General features: G+C 42.7%; 1 pseudogene; it reads left to right on the top strand.

The window, feature by feature from the left end:
* Positions 1–4,058: 4,058 nt before the first annotated feature.
* Positions 4,059–4,211, top strand: LOC115030498 (annotated as a pseudogene).
* The last annotated feature ends 6,177 nt before the right edge of the window (positions 4,212–10,388 follow it).

The following is a 10,388-nucleotide window of genomic DNA, read 5'->3' as shown; positions in this document are numbered from 1 at the left end:
AAACTTTGCAGTGATCCATTCCTAACTGTTTTACATAGTATTGAATAGCTTAGAGCAGGGCTCAGGTTGTGAAAAGTCTTAAGAAAGACAGTTAGAACATGTGTGTGTGTGTGTGTGTGTGTGTGGTGAAGAAAGGGGCTGAGTGTGGTGACACCCAGTAGGGAGAGGAAAGTGGATCTCTGGGAGTTCTAGGCCAGCCTGATCTACACAGTTGCAGGCTAGCCAGGGCTACAAAGTAAGACCCTGTCTCAACAACAACAACAACAAATGTCAGGTTTTTTGTTTTTTGTTTTTTGTTTTTTTCATTTAATAGTGAGGATTCTCCAGAGAGGAAAAGACACTACTTCAACCAAATGGACTTGAGGCCTGGGAAGAATGAAAAATGGTGAATAGGTTGAGAAAATTAGTGAGGGAAAGGGTATAAAAGGAGAATAAAACAAGAAATGAAATTTCTAGGTTCCTCTCTAAGATAAACAGCATTTGGACTGGCTGAGAATATAACAAAACAACAGAACAAAAACAAACACCCAATTCACCACTGTCCAGGGATACTGTGTGGTCGATAGCCCAGGCATATGGTCTAAAGCCACTGCTAAACTGGTCCCAGGCTTGGTCTTCCCATTGTTTGAATGAGGAGGACCACAGATAACTGAAATGTATTGGGAACTTCACAGTTAATTAAGACCAGATTCCTGACAGTGTGCAATTGTATTATCACGAACTCACTGAGGGAGAGATAAGCTGCCTTGCTTACGTGTTGTCAGTGACGTCTTAGACAAAGAAGAGTCTGTCCTCGTTCATAAGAAAAGTAAGCTCAGAAAAAGGGAGAGGTCATGAATGGATGCTGGAAAAAAATAATTTCAGAGCTTGTTGTGAAATAGAAAATCATTTTTAAAAAGCAACGTCTAAGAGGGAATGATGGTTCTTCTAAGGAAGGTACATCAAAGAGGGCAAATGAGAAAAACATGTAATTGTTTGTTCCTCTGATTGAATCAGTGAGGAGCTAAATGCCTGAGAGCCACTGGGCATCCAAGTTAAAAGGGGAATAGAAACCTCATTTGTTTTCACTCTCTACCAAAATAGATCACGCTATGTGAGAGCAGAGGCATAACTTAGCATTGAACTTATCAGAATGCTCTTATGTTATCCCCAAAGCTATCTAAAGATAAAATGCATAGACTCTTAGTATAACACCCTTTATGCCCCACAAACTGACAGAATTTCATAGTCAGACTTTAAAACGTCTGTCCTCTTAGGCGTCCTTTCTTCTTAGTATTCCACATGTCCAATCTTTAAGTCCATAACCTCTCTAAAAATTTACATTTTATTTCAATAGGCTTTACATATTTCATGATAAGAAAAATTAGCATTTTTCTCCCTTTGCAGTGGGAATTTGTAAAGCCAGGCCAGGATAAAGCATGAAAAAATTTTTTTCCACCCCGTCCTTCCCACCACATCTGGACAGGCCCCAGGGAAGGAAGGTCATGGGAATGTGACTGAGTCTGGGACATTCCTTCTCAAGCCAGCAGGGAGTTGCAAATTCTTGTAATGGGGCAAGTGCTGCTTACTAAACAGGACACAAAATAAAGAAGGTAGCAGTGCTCATTGCAAATCCAAGCTGAGCCCTACTTTGCTTAGGGTTTAGTGTTGCTTCTTCAGGTCAGCCTTAGCTCCTCGCTGCCTATGTGGCAAGTGGTCCCTGTGATACTGTCTTAGAAACATCTTGGAATCTCTGGCCTCCAGGAAATAGTTTGTAGCAGCCATGAGACAGAAACTCAGATAAGAAAAAAAAATAATAATGATTAAAATGGAAAATTGATGCCCGCCCCCAAACAATATCATGAAAAATGCTGGTATTTTCCCAGCTTTTACTTTTTTCCTTCCTCCTTTATTTACGTGTGTGTGTGTGTGTGTGTGTGTGTGTGCGCGCGCGCACATACACACACATGCATGATGTTGCCACAATATGTGCAAGGCAATCAGAGGACAACTTTCTGGAAGAGGTTCTCCACTTCCACCATGTGAGGATCAAACTCAGATCATTAATTAGGCTTAGCAGCAAGCGCCTTTATCCTCCGAACCATTTCATTGGCCCTTTTCCTATATTGTTTTCAATATGAAGAAATTAGTCATAAATAACAATGAAGACACTTAGTGTAGCGTGAGTTTTTTTTTTTTAAAAGCAATCCACGGCCGGGCGTGGTGGCGCACGCCTTTAATCCCAGCACTCGGGAGGCAGAGGCAGGCGGATTTCTGAGTTCGAGGCCAGCCTGGTCTACAAAGTGAGTTCCAGGACAGCCAGGGCTACACAGAGAAACCCTGTCTCGAAAAAAACAAAAAACAAAAAAAAAAGCAATCCACACTATGCTGGCAAGGCATCTGCTGGCAGGCCGGCCTGTTCTCATCTCAGCAGCCTCTCTGACCCAGAACTCCGAAATCTCCCCACCCAGCTCACTAAGTTCTCATGGCGGGTTGTTACCACGCCAGCCCCATGCTTCCAAATTCTCACATCTTTTTGGGGTGCGCTTCTTGCAAACCCATGCTTTGCCACTGTACCTTTCTCTGTGGAACCCAGTTGAGTCGCCACGTAAAGGAAAACACCACACATACTTAGTTTAGGATCAGTAGGTAACACAATCACTGGGCGTAACAACTAGCATCCTGATTTGTAAGCCATTCTAAGTTAAATCCTCTGGTAGCAGATCCCAACGGATACGCCACCTGATCCAAGGGCCTCCACTACCTACATGTTGGCTTCATCATCTCTCTCCCAGCCAAAAGCACCTTTCTCCTGCCTCCCTGCTTCCTCTCTCCAACCCGGAAGTCCCACCTACTCCTCACCCAGTGATTGGTTCCTTGAAATCTTTATTCATTAGGGGAAGGTTCGCAAGAAGTCACCTGGGTACAGGGCGCACTCCTCATCCCAGGCCACGCCTCCTGGAGAAGCGGGGTGGGAGAGGGAGGGGCGTTAGCATCAAAATATAAACAGCATCAGGGCTATCCACAAAACACTTAGCATAACAGCATATTAAGTTTAACTCACCAAATCAGTATTTCACATTTTCAAAGGTTCTATTTTTGCAAGTTGGGAACCCACGCTAATTTTTTTTTTGTGTAGTTACATGCCTGTGTGTTGGACCTTGTCAGTGAGTGAAATATGTGGCAAAAAGCGGTATTGCAAATTGAAAATAATATCAATAATTAAAACTGACCAGGACTCACGTTTATATGGTTCAGGCTGCCTCTTCCTGTTCATTGCTTTTCTTGCTCCAACTACCCATGTTGCCTTGCCCTCTGTGAGTACCTCTGTGAGTACCTCTGTGAGTACCTCCTGGACTTGCTGTTAGTCACTGCATGTCTGTTCTAATTCTAGCCTAGACATGTGGAGTTACGGGGTACAGAGAACATTTAAAGCTGTCCAGAATATCAGTTTATTGCTCGTGGTATAGCACTGACAATAGCCACCTCTAGCTTAACCAATTATCCACTTCCACTCTGCTCCCTGATTAAAGAAAAGCCTTGGTACCTTCATCAGCCCAATTGGTACTGCCATCCCTTGCATGATACTGAGCTAAAGCAGTGATCATCCTTTGATGGTTTTATTAATCACTCTCCTTTTCTTCTAGATATCCAATATATCAAAAAGAATGAGGGGAAGGAGGGAGAGACACAGTGGCTGCTGCCATTGAAATCCCAATGGAGAAGGAGGCCAAGAAGGTAGTAACTACCTTGCTTGAAAAAAAAAAAAAAAACAGGATATCTGGTTCATAAAGGACCATAATTACTTTAGATTCCACTATATTCAGTAGTCCATGGGAATGGGCTGCCCCCTCAAAGCATTGCAAGTTCCTCATGTGGCTACCCAATTCACCAGACCTTGAACCAGCAGCTACCCACTGACTTAGGATACCCCACAGCTATGGATCAAGGGGGATACCAGCAAAAGCAAGACTTGGCTACTGGGGACTGCACAGGTGTGAATCCCCACAGCTGACTACTTTCTTTCCTTCCCTGTGTCTTTTGGGGTTCCCAACAGCATTATTAAAGAAAAGGTAGGCTCTGCCCCTAAAGGTATTGCAGGTGTGGCTGCTGTGTCACATGTGCATCAGTAGGTGGCAGAGAGAAGAGACGCTATGTCTAAGTTCAGTGTTCTGACCTGTTCATAACATAACAGTGTTCATAAACATCTGAATGATTAGTAGCCTAACATTCACTGAAAAAAAAAAAAGTGAGCCTGAGATAACCACAAGTCTAGCACTGCAGTCTTGTGTGTGTGTTGGGGGAAAAAGGAGGGAGCAAAGCACGTTGGAGAGGATCCCTGCCTGGCAACATAATATATGAGCAAGACATAATACTCCCGAGGCCACTCCTGACATGACCCTGAACAATTAGAGACCCCAGGTGCCACCTAGAGGAGCAAGTAAATGGTGAAAAATTGGAAGAGAAAAAGAAAGCGAAGGGTGTAGGCACAATGAAGAAAGACAGAACTGTAGACTTCGGGGTAATGAGGAGTACCCTGATGCAACAGGTAATGCCATGCCAGGGTCCTGACCTGTGCTTTCATGGGTGGGGCACATCTAGTGCCTTAGCCCTGAAACAGCGGGGATCAGTTACCACCAAAAGCCAGTGGACATCCCTGGTCTGGGATGCTGCCAGCTGTTTAGAACTGGCCTCACCCCTCATCTGGACATTGGGGGTTGGAGGGAAGAAAGCTGACATTAGGGTTATGAAAGCAGTAGAGCTGACCCTGGCCCTAGCCAACTACAGTAACTCAGGAGAGTACCCTCCACTTCCACCCTCCCCTCCCTACCTTCCCACTTCCACCTCCCTGCACACTGTGGGAGCTGAGGGTCAGTGGTCCTGAGGATACAAGTGTGGGAGACATGGCTTTACCCTTGTCTCCCATGTATAGAGACACACATACACATGAGCACATGCAAGCTCTCACATAGGTCTATTTCCATCTTATACCTATATATAGGAACTGAATTTTAACATCCAATGTCAGGATGTTATATTTGTCTGTTACTTTCTATCTTTGCTGAGCTAGGGGAAGAGATAACCTCCTCCCCTTCATCCCTTACCACCAGCTGCAGAGAGCTGACCTGAATGCAGGAGAGCTGTTCTTACCCCTCACCTACTACAGCACTTCAGAGAGCAGGCCCTGTGCCTCTCCTGGTCAGTAGGGTAGAGCTGACCCTGGTTGCAGGAGTTTGCAGGTGAGATGGCCCTGAGAGTGTAAGAGCAAGAGAGCAGCAGGAAAGCAGGTGGGCTGACCATCATAGTATCTCTCTCTCTCTCTCTCTCTCTCTCTCTCTCTCTCTCTCTCTCTCTCTCTCTCTCTGTGTGTGTGTGTGTGTGTGTGTGTGTGTGTGTGTGTGTATAGGCTTAGATTTTTCAAAACCTACTTTTAATAAGGGTTCACAAGTGCTTTGACCTTATAGCCCACTGTCCAAAGGTAGGGGAGAAAAGATCGTAAATGGGACAAGGGGATGTGGACCTGTTTAGAAGTTGTTCTTTCTTCGTTTGTCAGGATACAAGTAGTTCAGTTTAGTAAGGTCAGGATACAAAACACAAATCAGCAGCAGAGGCACGGTCCAGCAGAAACAGCCAAGCCTCCACAGAATCAGCCAGAGTTAGCAGGAGCAACCAGGACCGGCAGGGAATGGCAGAAGAAATTCTCTGCCATGCCTCTCTCAATGAATGAAAATCAATGAAGATCAGCAAAGATCAGCTAAGACTTGAGACCAAAGAAGTGCACCATCACTTTCTGTTGAGTCCTATTTATACTCTCTCCAAACATCATATGTTCTCCCTGGGGTCTTGACTTTTAGCAAAACATCACATGAGTCTGCATTACCTGCCTGACATATTTGGAAACTTCCACTCCACCTCCCAGGCCCAGATCCAGGACTTTGAATTGGCTCACCTCAACATTTACCTCATTAACGAACTGCTGGAGCACACCAGTGAACTGGTAGTACTGATCCAAAACCATAGAATCTCCATGACACAGGGCAACAACAGGATATCTGAGAGGAGTCCAGTGAGGTTCCAGTATTGATTGAGTAGCAGAAGCCAGGGGACTCGTAACAGACCTTTGTACCATTGCAATAGCAATGAACATCTGCAAGCAAAGAAACGTGGACATAAGGATATACTGTGGGAACTCACACAGCTCCACAGTGAGTTTTTTTCTCTGTTGGGGGAGGAGGTTGCAAGTGTGGAGGGTGGGTATGAGGGAAGGGGAGATGAGTGGGATTGAGTGAGGTGCATGATGTGAAATTCACAAAGAACCAATAAAAAGTAAAAAAAAAAAAAAAAAACAAAAAACAAAAAACAAAAAACCAAACCAATTCTAAAGGTAAACTAAAGAGGAGAGAGAGAGAGAGAGAGAGAGAATACACAGAAATATCTTTTAATACTTTGTGTATGTGTCAATAAACAGAAAGAAAATAGGCATTTCTCAGCCTCTCAAAAGAGACCCTAGAAGCATATGGGTTCACAATTCTGCAGTTCTAAGTGTTCTCCTGGTGCCCCTTATTGCCGTCTACACCAAACTTACTGCCACTTAATGCCCACAGTTTTTCCTAGTTAATTCCTCTGAGAACATTCCTTCTATTTGATATATTTTAAAAACTCATTTTTTAATTTTATTATTTGTCAAAAGAAATTCACAAATCCAACACAGACTCAGCAAGAAAATTTTCTACAAATAAAATTGTATTACTTTTGAGTGAGTCATAGTGGCATATGCCCTTTTTAAAGATAATTTTTATTTTTTGAGATTATAAGATTTCTCCCTTTCCTTTCTTTCCATGTTCCCTCTTGTTCTCTTTCAGATTCATGTCTCTTTTTAAAATTGTTATTACACATATATGTATGTATATATTTATAAGTTTAGCATATATAAATATGTACACACATATCATATATTTTATATAGCCAAGATATGCATGCCACTACTGTATTCCTAGGGATACATACACACACACACACACACACACTGCTCAGTCTCTATAATGCTACCTGGATGTATGTTGTCAAGGATGATTATTTGGCATTGAATCACCAATTGGTGTCCTCTTCCTTGTAGAAGACTATTTTGCTGACTCTGCATTTCTTAATTCCATTTCTTGTATTTATTTCTGTAAGTTTGTGGCCTCGTGGTCTTTCTCTCTTTGGCATGTCTACTTTTGTCCTCATTTGGATCATGTTTAAGCAGTCATGTTGATGAGACTTCAAGAGTGTTTCTTCTCTGATTTCAAGGAGACACAATCTTACAGCCCACCTCCTGTTCCTCTGGCTCATACAGTCTTTCTGCCTCCTCTTCTATAATGACCTCTGAGCCTAGTATGAAGGAATTGTGTTGTAGATGTATCAGTTGGGACTGAGCTCCACGACTCTACATTTTAAATCAGTTCTAGTTTTATATAACGCTCTCCATCTGTTGCAAAGAGAAATTTTGTTGGTTAAGGGTGAAAACTACACTTGTCTGTACCCACAAATGGTTTAATAAAGTAGCAGTTGAAGGTTCTTTTCCAAGATCCATGGCCACACTAGCCCTGGGTTGGTTAGGTCTCCAGTACCAGGCATGGTTTTAATCTTATTGGATGTAATTCCAGTTCCAGATCTCTTGGTTATCACCAAGATATGCATTCCACTACAGCATTCTTAGGGTTAGCATGCTATGTTCTTCCTTTTGGTTCATAGGCATCATGGCTGGATAAGACTCCTGGTTGCTTCCCTCCTTTGGTTTAAGTAGCACCTTCTGGTACCATGAAATCTAGTCCTCAGTGAGGAGTGAAGTGGAAACATCTGGTTTCTTTGGAAAGTCAGTTATATTAAATGATGTTCTGCTGGGCCACACAGGTAAAAGGATGTTTTGCTAAAGTAAACATGTGGAAGAATATGTGATAATTATAAATAATATAAATATGACCCTACAGACAGTGAGAGCTAGAGCATTGGTCTGCCTTGTTCCACCTTGCTAGTGTTCACTGATGACACACACTTTTTGTTTCACCTTACATTGAATTGTTGGGCTTCACTTGTGGTGACTTCATAGAGAGAAACTCACCAAAGAACGTCTTGTGAGGTTCCTGCAGCGTCTTGCTGCCTCCGAGGAGGACTCGGGCTGGTTGGCGAGACTCAGGGTTTCTTCTGGATTGAACTTCCCTTGCTGATTCATGTGTGCTATCTGTCAAGTGGACTGGACTTCAGAGGCTGATTCATGTTTGGTGTTTGCCAGTGAACTGTACTGAGAACAACAAAGATTGGAGTTGCCCCCAAAGAACTCTTCCTAAACAGGCGCACTTCTGCCCGTATCCTAACAACCCTCCTTTTCCTCTACTTCTGGTGGGTGGTGGACTCGAGGGAAGGTTGAGAAAGGCTAAAGAGATGTATTAAAGTAGGTTGAGAAAAATAGATGCCTACAGAGGAGGCTTTTGGTTCAGCTCAAACATGAGTCTCCTGGGCCCTCTGTCTGAAGTGCATAGAATCTTCAGCAATAGGAGGCAACAAGACAACAGCAATTGCATATAAAATTTCAGGAGTCTTTTCGACATCCCTGACCAACAGTTCACAACAGGCCTTCTCATTCCTGATGTTAGGTTTTTTTGTTTTGTTTTGTTTTGTTTTGTTTTCTGTTTGTAGTCTATGGCATTGTCAGCATTGTCAGATCAGATAGGAAAATTTCATCCAAACTCTCCTCTCTCTCTCTCTCTCTCTCTCTGTGTGTGTGTGTGTGTGTTTGTATATGTATATTCACTTGCATATATTATGGGTATTTTTAGATAGATAGGTATATGTTTCCTTATGACTTTTCCAGATAACCTTACTATTAATATCTTCTCCTTCCATATTAATCTCCCCCTCCCCTCCATAATTAGATCCCTCTTGTTTTACCCAATTTCCACTTCAGATCATTAGTACACTGCTGCTTCCTCTCTTTGCTCTCTCCAACACCTCACCCTGCATTGGACATTAGTCCTTTTTTATTTCCCTGTTTCTTCAGTTACTCTACATTATATATTCATATCCGAAGATTTGGAGCTAGGAGCCACAGATGAGAGCACAAAACATTTATCATTCTGGGTCTGGCTCACCTCACTTAATGTCATCTCTTCTGGTTATATCCATTTACCTTCAAATCTCACAGCTGAAAAGTATTCCATAGTGTAAGGTACATTTGGTGTATTTTTAATGAGCAACAGCAATGATATGAATCACCACTGCATGGATTGATGGAAACAATTATAAATCCTTCCCTCAATAGAATTGCTATTCCCACAGACATGACCACATACACCTTTAGCGCGAATTAAAAAAAAAATGAATTAATACAGTTCAGGAGTAAACAAAATTACTCAAATTCAGAAAGAAGGAAATTGTTTTAGGTTTCTTGTTTCTCCAGTAAAACACTGGACAAAAGCAACTTGAGGATTTATTTCATCTTATGTTTCCACATAACAGTTTATTGCTAAGGGAAATCTAGGTAGGAACTTATCAGAAACTTGGAGGTAAGAAGTGAAACAGAAGCCATGATGGAATGATGCGTACTGGCTTGCTCAGCTACCTTCCTTATGCAAGCCAGGGCCACCTGTCCAAGAGTGGCAACAGTCACAGTGGCCCCACCCACATCAGACAGTCGAGAAACTGATCCACAGACATGACCAGAGGCCAAGTTGATGGAGGCAATTACTCAGTTGAGGCTCACTCCTCCCAGATTTCAGTTTCTGTCAAGTTGAATAAAGCTAACAAGCACAGAGATGTAAGATTTGGAGCTGTGGGGAATAGCTTGCCTGGAATGTCTGTCACAGGGAAGATTTAGCATTATAGTCAAAAGGTTCTGTGGCCTCTTTACTTACCTCCCAGCTTTAGCCTCACTTGCCATTCTTTATCACAGATGTATTCTTACAAACATCATGTATGAGAAGACAATGCTCCACTCACAGAAAATGCAGCCACAAGTGTCCCCAACCTACTATTGCCAGAGCTCCAGGCTACTCTCTACTTCACTTTCATTACTTTAGCTGAAGTCATCACTTCTACATCCACTCCAGTAGTGACAAACGCAATAGGCCCCAAAAACCTGGGTGCTGTCCCAAGGTGAAAAGTTCACGGAAACCTAGTCTTCTGGAAGCTTGGCATCCTGTATAACGGATGCTCCTTGTCCTAACTATAGATAGCTGAGTTACACCCATACACAAGTATTTACAATGGCCTAGGGGGAAGGTGGACTATATAATAGACTAGAATAGGAAATATGGCAAGGACATAAAGCCCTTGACCCTGGCTTCTAAGATTAAGTGGACCTTAGGTGGAGCATTTTTTTATCCCAGTTGTTAACATTGAATTTTATCCCAGTTGGTTCCTGCCAGTCCTTC

The sequence above is a fragment of the Mus caroli genome, chromosome 2, assembly GCF_900094665.2.
Source record: "Mus caroli chromosome 2, CAROLI_EIJ_v1.1, whole genome shotgun sequence".
NCBI lineage: Eukaryota > Metazoa > Chordata > Mammalia > Rodentia > Muridae > Mus > Mus caroli.
The sequence above is the reverse complement of the archived record's forward strand: the minus strand, read 5'-3'. Positions and strand labels throughout refer to the sequence as shown.